Source organism: Cupressus sempervirens, chromosome 7 (genome assembly GCF_028749045.1).
Source record: "Cupressus sempervirens isolate cs-2001-9-10 chromosome 7, ASM2874904v1, whole genome shotgun sequence".
Lineage (NCBI taxonomy): Eukaryota > Viridiplantae > Streptophyta > Pinopsida > Cupressales > Cupressaceae > Cupressus > Cupressus sempervirens.
Genome location: NC_143124.1, coordinates 617,491,648 through 617,504,018, shown reverse-complemented (window position 1 = coordinate 617,504,018; position 12,371 = coordinate 617,491,648).

Here is a 12,371-nt window from a genome sequence, read left to right as displayed (position 1 = left end):
AAAATTATTGAGACACTGCATGAAGACAGATGGCTGACAGGCTAACAGGTACAACACATGAAAAAGAAGAAGTGGTTTTCTCAACACAAATTCTAGACTGACACAAAAGGCTTCTAAGTAGCCAAGGTTGTATTGTCCATGAAATCCAACCTTTTTATCCTCCAAAGAACCATATCCAATTTTCCATAGCATATTATGTTATTAATTACTGAAAGCTATAGATTTCAAAGTTTGAAGAATACAACAAGATGATCTATCTAGATGCTGTCTATGACTACATTGATCATCTTTTCAATCTGTTAGACAAAAATTTCTATGCAGTTATGGATTGATTTTGTGAAAAGATGCAGAGTCATACTCCTTATTATAAGATCAACTATTTCTATCGAGCAAGCACAAAATAATCACAACTCCCAATGTTGATCTTGGCTTTGGACAAAACAATCATGCCTAACTCCAATGCCACATTGAGAAAGAAAAAGGTTGCGTAGGAGAATAGAGGATGACCTCCAAAAAAATTTACAAAGGGAGTCTTGTTTGGTCTATGCTCACCAAGACCAAGGTATGGAGTGAGACACGTCCATAGGCTATGTTAGATTTGTGTGATTTGACAAGTACATTAGACCTTACACAGTGACTTTTTTGGAAAAAACCAAAAAAATTTGGCCTTCAAATGCAAGCATTTTTCGCTCACCAAACCCCCTCCCAAAAATGAATGCTAAATTAATGACAAAGAACATAGACCACCCAAGTACAGAGGTCACATACCCCCTTAAAAATAGCCTCTTAAGTTTTTTTTATTTAAAAAAATTAAAAATCATTGCCTCAATTTGTGTGCCTAGGTCAAGACAGTCTGGGTGCAAAAAACATTTGCCTTAGATTTCAACAACGTCCAAACTAGATTTATCATATATGGAAATGGGGGTTTTCAAGTGCTTTGAGCTCTAAGTGCTCTAAAAAATAGGTCCCCCCCCCCCCAATCCAATACAAAATCCTTTGAAAGCCACAGATCTAAAAATTGATGCCAAATCTCTCATGAGCAGAACAAGGGGCATGAAGATCTATAGCTTTGATACCATGTTGAAGTTGATGAAAGATCAACCCCATAGATCCCAAGAATCACCTACATGCAAACGAATGTCATTGAAAGAGAGAAGCAAAAGATATGGAGGCAAGAATTGCTAGATCCATAGATGAGACATTCTTGATGAGCAAAAAGAGATTTCTATCATCAACAATAAATTATTTCAATTAATGTTTACAATGAGAGATCATCCTTATAAAGGAGATCAAACCATAAAAAGGTCTAATCTAGGTTGCATCATAATAATTAATAAAATTAATTAATTGTTAGATGCCTAAATTTTAGCTTAAGAAAACTAGAGTTAATTAGAAAATATTTAATTACTCTAACACTATTTTCTTTCTAATCATTATAAATAGTTTGTATTGAAATCCTTTTAACAAAAGTTGACCTAAAAGTCATTTGAAAGACTTAACAGTCTGTGTAAATCCTTTCACAAGGTGACAATCTAAATGGAATCATCAAAGTCCTCTGACAAGGCCACTCCTAATAGGGTGATTAAATCCTCTAACTAGGTCACATTTAATAGTGTGTATTGTAACCTTTAATAGGGTTGGCTCCTAATAGAGGTCACTTCAAAAGAGTGAAAAAGGGGTGACATGTTGCTAGTGGTTTTTCCCAAATTGGGTTTCCACATGAAAATCCTAGTGTCAAATTTGTGTTGAATGCTTTATATGTTTTCCATTTTATATTTAGCAAATCATGTTATATTTGGAACATTAGATTTTGTTTATAATAGAGACTAAGTAATAGAAGAGATCAAGTATCAATAGGATAAGTAGAATAGTAAGAGTTTTATGTTTAAAAGTTCAAATGATACTTAAGGACCTTGAGTAACTAATTTATCCCCATCTCAATTATTCTAAACATTTCTAACAATGTTTAACAACATCCTTTGTTTGAGTGCATGCATTTGCATGCCCATCATGTACAACATGCTTATCAAATTGCCATGACCTACCCAACAAAATATGGCATATGTCCATAGATATGATATCACAAAGCACCTCATATTGGTAGCTTCTACTATTGAACTTCTCTAGGCACTTCTCATTGACCATGACCTTGTGGTCATCCTGCACCTAGACAATATGGTATGGATGCAGGTGTTTTTGTCTCTTGAGATTTAACTTCATGGTCATCTTTTCTGACACCATATTGTTAGTGCTTCCACCATCAATGATCACATCACAACACTTATCTTCACATTTTCACCTTGTGCAAAACAAACTCCTCCTTTGATCAAGTTCATTCTCACAACTTAACAAGATTGTTTGATTAACTAGAGCTTTTCCTCTTTTGGCATCTCCAAAATGAGATTTTTTATAATCTTTATCAACATGTTCTACTCTAGTCTAGCCTTCAGTTCTTTGATATGTTCTTCCTTGGCACTAGGAACATTCAAATTCTCTATGCCCTTCTTCTCTGCAATGAAAACATTTTCCACAAAAACCTCCTCTTCTAGATCCTTGCCCTGTTCTTCTTCCTCTTCGATCTCTATTATTCTGATCATGGAAATGATTAGAATTATTTCCCCTCTGGTTTTGAATTCTACTACTAGCCTCATCCTTTTTCTTTCAATCATCATTTCAGCCTCCATAAGATCGTTTGCTAGATCTTCCATCGTGACATCTTCCACTATTCTAGTTGTCAAACTTCTTGTTCAATTTTTCCTCAACTCTTAGGGTAAACTAGTATGCCTCTTCAATACTATTCATTTAGACTAGAATAAAATCCTCCTAAATGGTTGGCCTCAACCCATTAAGATAATGGGTGACTATCTCTTTATCAACTTCTGCATGGTTGGTTCTTATGAGAACTTGGTAGAACTCCTCGATATACTTCTGAATAATTCTTCCTGCTTGCTTCAACCCTTGCATTTTCTTTGGCAGATCAAGCTCATAGTTCATGATAATGAATTATTACTTCAATTTATCTATCATCTGATACCATCTAGTGGTTTTTTCCTCTCGTCTTCTATTTTTGTCTAGCTAAATCTCGTGCCAATAGATCTGCTCATGTCCCTTTAGTTTGTCCTTTGCAAATTTGACCCTATCAGGATCCTCAATATCTTCATACTCAAAGTATTCATTCAATTCATTGATCCAATCAATCAAATCCTCTTGGATAAGATTTCTTGAAAATGTGGGAACCTCAAACTTAGGTCTTTTTCCAATCTTAGAGATGGTCTTGAAAAGTATTTCTTCTTCTGGGTTTAGAATTACCTCTACTTCAATATTTTCTTCTTCTTCATGCTCATCCTCGCTTTCATCTTTTATGACAAGATTTATTCCTTTGTGCATTTGTTCTTCCAATGCTTGCATATGTCTCTGTAGGGCTCCAAAACCATTAGGTGTAACACCTACAACTCTCCCACCATGCTCTCTTTGTGGAGGTATTTTCACACTTTTGTTGAAACTCTAGTGCAAACTACCTCACAATTGGCTATTTTCTCACATGCTCAAGCCAAATCACAATCCTAGTGCAATTGCCTCATAGTCAGTAATTTGTTTACACACTTAGGAACTCCTTCTTTGATATCACTTGATGAAGGGTGCTCCCCTTTATACCAAAAACACATAAATGAAACAGAGAAATGACAACAATTTGTGAGAATAAAATGCAGGCTTCTTATTATCACTGCAAATGTAGTATAACAAAGTTTTGAAATAAAATATGAAAATCCATATGGCTTCCTTCCTTCCAATAATCTCCAACACAGAGTTGCAAACTATCACCTACAACTATCCTAAACAATGTACAAGCATTCCTTAAATAGATATTTGTACACTGTCCGAGAAGTTTCTAGACATCAAACCCTAACCCTTGAGACCAACTAACTCTAAAATTACATAGAGTCAGCTTGATGCACCTTTGACACTTATTTTGTAAATATTGGTCACCCCAACTTCAGAATGCCACAACTTTTGAACCATTGCTTTGATTGGCTATTATTACCATTTTTTGGAATCCTCAGCTTCTAATCTACAAGGCCCAACTTGCGCAAGCTCTAGTTGAGCTCATTTCAAAGCCCATGTGGGGCCTCTAAGGTCTTCAACACTAAGCCTATAGTTTTTATTCTAAAATTCCACACCAAAAATCTGTAATAACTCTATGACTACTCATGATATGGCATTGAGCCTCAACTGGCAAGTTGTTATATCCAAGATGAACAACCACCTCTGAAATTAGGACATTCCAAGCTTGTATGACTAACTTACTAAGTAGCAAGCCTTTAGAAACAATGACTCTGCACTAAGACAACCCTTATTCAAGAAACAAAAAGGAAATATTTTTAGGTGATGCAAGATTTTCTTACCCTAGGATGCTCCTGCATCACATAGCTTGATATGTATCCTTTAGTTGTTTACCTATTATTTATATTTCAACTATTCCATCAATAACAAGGGTCTTATCGATATAATTTATTTCTTTTTAATTATAACTATAATCTCTTGAGTATAGTGCTTATTTGACACTTCTTACTTTCCTTCAGTGTTTTCATCTCCTTCGACATCTTCATCAGACTCATCATTTATGTTAATAGGTTGTCTTTCATACTCTCAGTCAAAACTTTTAGGGATCTCTTCTTTTCTTAATTCAATAGGCTTAGCTTATTCTGATTTCTCATTCAACTCATATATGTCACCAACCTATATCAGATCATTTGATGCATATCTTTCTATGTTAAAATATATTTTCCACAACTTAAAACATTTAGTTTTGACTCCTTGTAATCCTGCCATTATTTTGGTGGCTTTGTACTTTGTAGCAAATCTATTTTCATTTTTTTGCATGAGTTGATCAATTTCTTCAACACTTATTTATGGCTTTGTAAGTTTTATATCTATTTCACTACTTTGACTCTCTTGTACTACTACTTCATTCTATTTTGTTGTGATTTTGTCAAGTAATTCCTTTGGAATACTATGTTTTAATTGACTTGGGAATAATGAGAATTTTTGAAGTGGGAATATAATTGCATATTCTATTATTTTATTTTCCTCTTCTGATTGTCTTTTATATTTTACTTCATGTATGTACCCAATAGTTGCATATTCCCTTATACCTTTTGCTAGATCAATTATTGAACTTGAAATCCTTGATTTCGTTGGATCTATTCTGGGTTTAGGTTCACTCCTCTTTGTTTGTGTCTGTGAGCTTCCTTCTCTTGTAGTTTGACTCCTTATTCTCCTTCTAGTTGACAATTGTGTTGTTCTGGATCATGTTTTCCTTATCAGTGCCTGTCATGTAGCTTTTGTTTGTTTTGTTTTCTTATTCTTAATCTTTGCATAACTATTTACTATGATATTTATTTTCTATCTACTAGTGCCTTCACCCTTTGATTTATTTTCTTTAGTTATTATTAATTTATATATTTTTGGTCAATTATAGGTTGATTTATTGGGGAATTGAATCATTATATCCTATTAGTCTCAACTTTCATTCTTGTGCTCTACTTAGTGTCAGATGATAGGTTACTGCTAGCTATAACTTGATCATTCAAAGTCAAGCAAAAATAATGAACACATCAATAGAAACACGTGAAATAGTTGTTGGGATTAAAGATAGAGTAACTGAGAGGGGAGGGGGTGAATCAGTTACTCACAAAAATTAATCCACAAATCCTTTAGATGTCTTAAAGATCTAGTTACTGCTGATACTCGGTAAACAAATGCTGTACCTTGGTAAATTAAATTATTACTTATTTTCAAGCATTCATGCATGTAACTGAAAACAAAGTGACCACAAGAGACACTAGATTTAACGTGGAAACCCAATATGGGAAAAACCACCAAGTAACTAGTCACCAATTTTTCACTCTTCTGAAGTGAGCCTTATTAGGAGTCAACCCTATTAAAGGTTACAATACACACTGTTAGGTGTGACCCTATTAGAGGATTTAATCACCCTATTAGGAGTGGCCTTGCTAGAGGTCTTTAGAACAATTCAACTGAACTGTTACCTTGTTAGAGGATTTACAAAATGGCTATTAAACCAACTCTGTTAAGAGATTTGGAATCACTACTACAATGGATAGAAAGTAACAATGAATTGACCTGAACAAGATGCAACTGAATTTGCTGGTTACAGGTCTCTGTTCAACATCATTAGATCCTCCTTGATCAAATATGGCTCTGCTGCTCCTTAATGGTCTCTGATCATCCTTCAAATTTGCTTCCACAATAATCAATCTTCATTTTACATTGATTCCACTTCTATTTCATACTTTTTAGAATTCACAACTTGACCTCTTACTTATACCATTCAAATTTTCAAGTCGGCACATTTACATGTTATATTTACCAATAAATCATAAATCAGTCAGCTATAGATATTACTTTAAACAAATAAACGTTATTTCATAAAACAATGAAATCCTTTACTAGCCAACCCTGCTTGGTAAATACTGCTTCAAAGAATATTTCTTGAGTTAACCTTCTTGACTCGGTTAACATTGCAATATCCTTAAAATCCTTTGGTTGCTGAGTTTACTCGGTAAGAACTGAATTTCTTTGATTACCTTGAAAGCTTGGTAAGAACTGCTTTTGCCAAATTACCTTTGATGACCAAGTTACCTCGATAAGAACTGCTTTTTCCACGTTTCCTTTGATGACCGAGTGAGCTCGGTAAGAACTACTTCTTCCACATTACCTTTGATGACCGAGTGAGCTCGGTAAGAACTACTTCTTCCACATTACCTTTGATGACTGAGTGAACTTGGTAAGAACTACTTCTTTGCTTTGTTGACCTTCTAAGCTCGATAGACACTATCTAGCTGACCTTCTGAGTTTGGTAGACACTATCCTTTGTCTAGCTGACCTTCTGAGCTCGGTAGACACTATCCTTTGTCTAGCTAACCTTTCGAGTTTGGTAGACACTGTCTTTTGCCTTGCTCACCTTTTGAGCTCGGTAGACACTGTCTTTTTCCTTGCTGACCTTTTGAGCTCGGTAGGCACTGTCTAATGACTGATATGACATTTGTGTGACATCAAAGATAACACACAATTTGAACAATTGTATCCAACAATAGTATATATCTCATGGAAACACACCTAGGGTAAAAATTATAGTATGTGAGTTGATTCTCATGAAGCTTGCATTCTTTTGAAGTACATTTGGTCAAGAGCTTATCTTTGTCCAAATATTACAAAGATATATTTAAGTGTCACCTAGTTAAGGGATTTAGGTAAGACATGTCAAAGTCTTGTCCTATTAGGAGCAACCTAGTTAAAGGACTTATAACACAAGTTAATGTGTCACCATATTAGGGGATTTCATACAAGGAACCTATTAAGGTCCACACTTGATAGGATTTATTGTTGTAGAGGTTAGTAAACAACATGGAATGATCTAATAAAATAGCTAGTACACTTCGCTTGGAAATAGATCTATTTTTCAGCTCTTTTGACCTATCTAGAATAATGATCTGCCTTCTCTTGGCTCTACAATTTCAAACACAATTACTTGTGTATAACTTGGCTCTGCTTTCTCTTGCACACAATCACACTTTGTTGTTCTAGCTCACTAGCTTCTCCTCAACATATTTGCTAACTCCTTAGATGAGACTTTGCTCTATCACTTTCTCCACTCTATATGATTACATTTAGCTTGGCTCTCTTGTCTCTCTATCTAATGAATCAATAATCTAACCTTTTATCCTTTGACTCTATTTCCTTTTATAGTCTCTTCTCTTTCTTCTTTGGAACCCTAAACTATAAATTCAAAATCTGAATTCTCAAACCTACTTATAGCTTGTCTTCCCCTATCATGTTTTGCTCTTGTCAAATGTAACATGTTTGTATAAAATCTATAGGTTTTAAATGTTTTAAATGCCTTGAATTACCATAAAAAATCTAAATTTGAATTATTTCAACTTTTTCCCAGTGTGACAACTCCATCTCCATTAAATTCAATGATGAGTGCACCACTACCGACTTTGTGACATGGCAGTCATGGTCATACTCTATGTTTTTCCTTGCTAACTTAACCACTCCATCCTAGATGATTAGTGGTCACCCTATCTTCCTTTTTCTTGACATCCTTTTGAACATTCTCTCTTTACTTAGCATAGCTATATCCAAGTTTACAAACTTTTTTATCACCTTTATTGGGCTTGTCCTTCACCTTCCTCTGATCACCCTTGTGAACTAGAATCACACACATAAGATCGATGCTTATTGTCATTCATTGCTCCCAACCAGTCTTAGTTCCTTCTTGTAATTTGACATTAGGGACAATATCATCATAACTAAGTCAATTGGTTAGTCTATCAATTAGTCTTTGAGCTTTGAGATAGTTTAGTAATAATCTCCCCCTTTGGCATTAATGAAAAAACTTTAACATTTTCACCTTCTCGACTTTAGCATAATTTTTTCCTTTGCCTTTGCATTGCCCAAAATCTCCCCCTAAGATGATGTATCCACATTCCTCCGACCACTCTTAGTCCTTGTGTTAGGCTTCTTCTTCAATCACTTCTCTGCTTTAACTTCTATAGCTTTTTCTTCTTCAAACAATTTCCCCTTTAACAACAATGCCAAAGGCACAAAAATTTCATTCTATGACTGCCCCCCTTATGGAGAAGTCACTTTTTCTTCATTTTTCCACCATTTGATTTCTCCACTACTTGATTATGGATTGACGCATGCTTCTCTATTCATAGTTTAGGCTTGATAGGGGTAAGACAACTTCTCTCTTAGATACTCAAAAGTATCCTTTTGAAGATGCTTGTTGAATGTATCAACCATTTGATCCTTAGTTGGTACATATTCTAGCTTTACCTCCTTCTCTTGTACTTTATCTCTTAGAAAATGACACTTCATTGATATGTGCTTTTATCTTTGAGTGCACCACCAGATTTTTGGATATGTTGATTGCATTAGTTTTATCACAGTTGATAACTACTGGTTCCTCCATCTTCTCTCTAATTCCTTGAAGAAGTTGTTTGATCAATATAAATAGAGTATAATTCATTACAACAACAACATAGTCTACTTCCATTGTTGACTATGATATGCAATTTAACTTCTCGTTGGCCAAATAAACTAGTCTTTTTCCAAGAAAGAATGCACACTAGTTGTGCACTTCTTGTCATTTATGTCACTTGCCCAATGAACAACACTAAAGAAAATAGGCTCAAAGATTCCATTACAAGGATACCATAGGCCATAATATTTAGTACCCTTTAGATATCTAAAGATTATCTTCATAGCTATCATGTATGACTACTTTTGGGTTGGCTGAAAATTTGGCTACTATATACTGACAAAGTGCACTCCTGTAAACCCTTATATCCAAGGTATTCCATGGGTTAGAAAACTTGGATGGTAGCCTAGAGCTCGCTAGCCATGGAGTGCAAAGACATGTGCATAAGTATGAAAGTCTCTCTCACCCAAGCCTTAGAAATGCAACCCTTGCTAGCAAATCATGAAATGGGAGATTATTTAGACAAGAGCAAGAGTGCTATTGCCAAAGAATTCTCAAAGAATACAATGCAAATTCTACTATGCTAGGACGAAATGCAAAGATGTAACTACTCTAAGAATATGAGAATGTTACAACCATACTAATTAAACTAAGTGAGTTATGCTATTGCAAGAGAAAAACTAAGCTAATGAAAATGAACTAAGTTAGTATGAGTATGCAAGAATATGAAGATAGAAGATAGAAGTTATCCACAAAATGCTCCAAGAAAGCCCATGAGAAAACCTACAACATAAAATTAGCTAAAAAATGGGATCCTTAGAGGAGAGAGCTCTCCCTTTTAAAGATGTACAGATAATTGAGATCAAGATCAAGAGATGGATGATCAAGGGTGAAGGTTGACTTTTGGCATGATCAATGTGCACATTCATCTCCTCTAATAGTAATGAATTTACTTTTCATAGGAGAAAAAGCCTTTTTCTTTTAATTTGAAAATAAGAGAAATGACTTATGTGTGCAACTTAGGAATATGTTGGAATGGGGTCTTTTATTTAATTAAAAAGGGACTAATCAAATATGGGATTAGGGTATTATAGTCAAACTATAGGTTAAAATCAAATAAATTAATTTTTAGAGATTTGGTCTAGGTGAATGATTAAATAATCTAGCCAAAATTCTAAGAAGGGGGATAATAGTCTAAGTGACCATTTTTAGGTGATTGCATTTTCCCCTCTTTTACTAATGTGTGATTGATTTGGGAACACATTACATCAATGAATGAATAAGAAAAGTAGGCATGAATAGATAGAGATATCTAATTTTGAAGAACAAAAATGCAGAGTGAGAATTCAAGTCTTGAATGCACAACTTGATGGCAACAGTACTGAACACTAGGAGAAAGAGATGATACCAAGACTCAAGAAGAGTATTAACATCAATAAAAGTAGATAGATCAAGAGAAAATGGAAAGGTCAAGCATATGCTCTTGAGAAATAGATAGCCATAGCAAGAAAGCAACAACAAAATATTCCTGCCCTCTCGGGGTCAAAATTGAAATGAGGAACAAGAGATGCAAAAATGAGCAAGATATGATCAAATTGAGATAAAGCAAGGTCCATGATGTTCGATAAGTGATTAGAAGCCAAGAGTGACCACGCGGAAGAGATAGAATGCCCTAGTTTGACTAGAGTTGACCAAGAAGGATAAATCATTAAAATTAAATCAGATAAAGTAGAAATATGATGTATAAGTGAAATGAAATAAACTGAAGTAAGTAAGAAGTTTGTACATGGAGAAATGATGATGCCCCAGTGAGGATTTTAAGATTAGACCTCAAAAGGTTAGCTAACTACATAGAAAAATACAAAGTTTTAAAATGCAATTTTGACCATCAAGATGAATTCACATTTTGATTTTGATCTAGAAAACAGATCCAAAATATCAAAACTAGTGAGGGGTGCAATTTTTGAAGAATTCTGAGGAGTTTGAAAAATGGGTCAACGGATTGTATAACGGGTCCAAGGGTAATTTTCAACTCATTTTGTCTTTTTGAATTTGATACCTTTTGAGTGATCTAAGAGATAGTGATGGCTTTGGTAGGGATTTTGATCGATCAACACTAATTCAAGCTTAGCTGATTGTACAACTAGCCTCCATAGTACTAGATCCTAGTGAGTCATCAATTTTTTGAGATTTTTGATTATTTATGGCACATTTTAGCACGTTTTAATGCATTTTTTGATGGTTTTGTGTGAAGTATCGAGTGATATTTTAAATGTATGACACACCTATTATGAAAAATATCACATGATACCATTGAGAACAAAATTGTATCACACTACCATTAGAGATTATATTTTATGGGGGCTACCCATTAGTCACATGACTCCGTGCAAAGTATTGCACAACACAAAAGTATTGCATGTGTATTATGAGAAGTATTGTACGACACATTATCAACAAAAAATATTGCATAACCATTGTAAAAAGTATCACACAATTAATTTATGATCATTTCTCATGTTGAGGAGAAGAATTTGATCATGTTTCTTTGAATTTATTACTTGCTTAGATGTTTATAGCTTTATTGGAGTCATCATGATTAGTACTGATGTTATTTTGTTTCTTGTTTTGGTTATGCAGTTGGTTTTTCTAACGTTGCTCATCAGAGCCCCCAAGGTGGTGGGGTTATGAGTCATATGACATCAAGATGATAGTGACACTGTAGTACTAGAGACCATGGGCTTTGGTTGGCTATTTCATATGCCCCACATTTGGGTGAACCATAGCCTATTGATAACTTTGGTAGAGAGGTAGCACAGTAAGCATAAAACCTTTCATTTGCCTACTGATGAGGCCACAATTCCTCTTGAGGATGTGTACCACATCCTTATGTACCCTACCATGAAGATATGGTATGTGTAACAGAAGTTCTTTAAGCTTGTGTCTTTGGCTTATAACTTCTATATGATGAGTACTTGGCATGAGAATTTATGTATCACATGTATATTATGATTAGACCTCGATAGAGGGGAGGTTAGTAGTGTAGAAGTTATTTGAGGATGTCACCATCTTGGATCGACATCTTTGTTGGGAGTGATTGATAGATGAGTATAGGGAGTAGTATCCCATAGCTTGTATTATATGTTGTTCAGTAGCCAAGGCTCTGGTCACAAACAAGAGCTAGAAGGGCTTCCCTTTGGGATAGGGCCAACTAGTAGCAGATCTGATCAAGAAATCTTAGAAGATGGTGTGGGGATCGATGATCCTCACTGACATATACCATGAGCTCCACAAGATTGTATATCAAGATAGGAGGACACGAGATTGTAACATAGTTTTGGCCCATATTTGAGCATGGGAG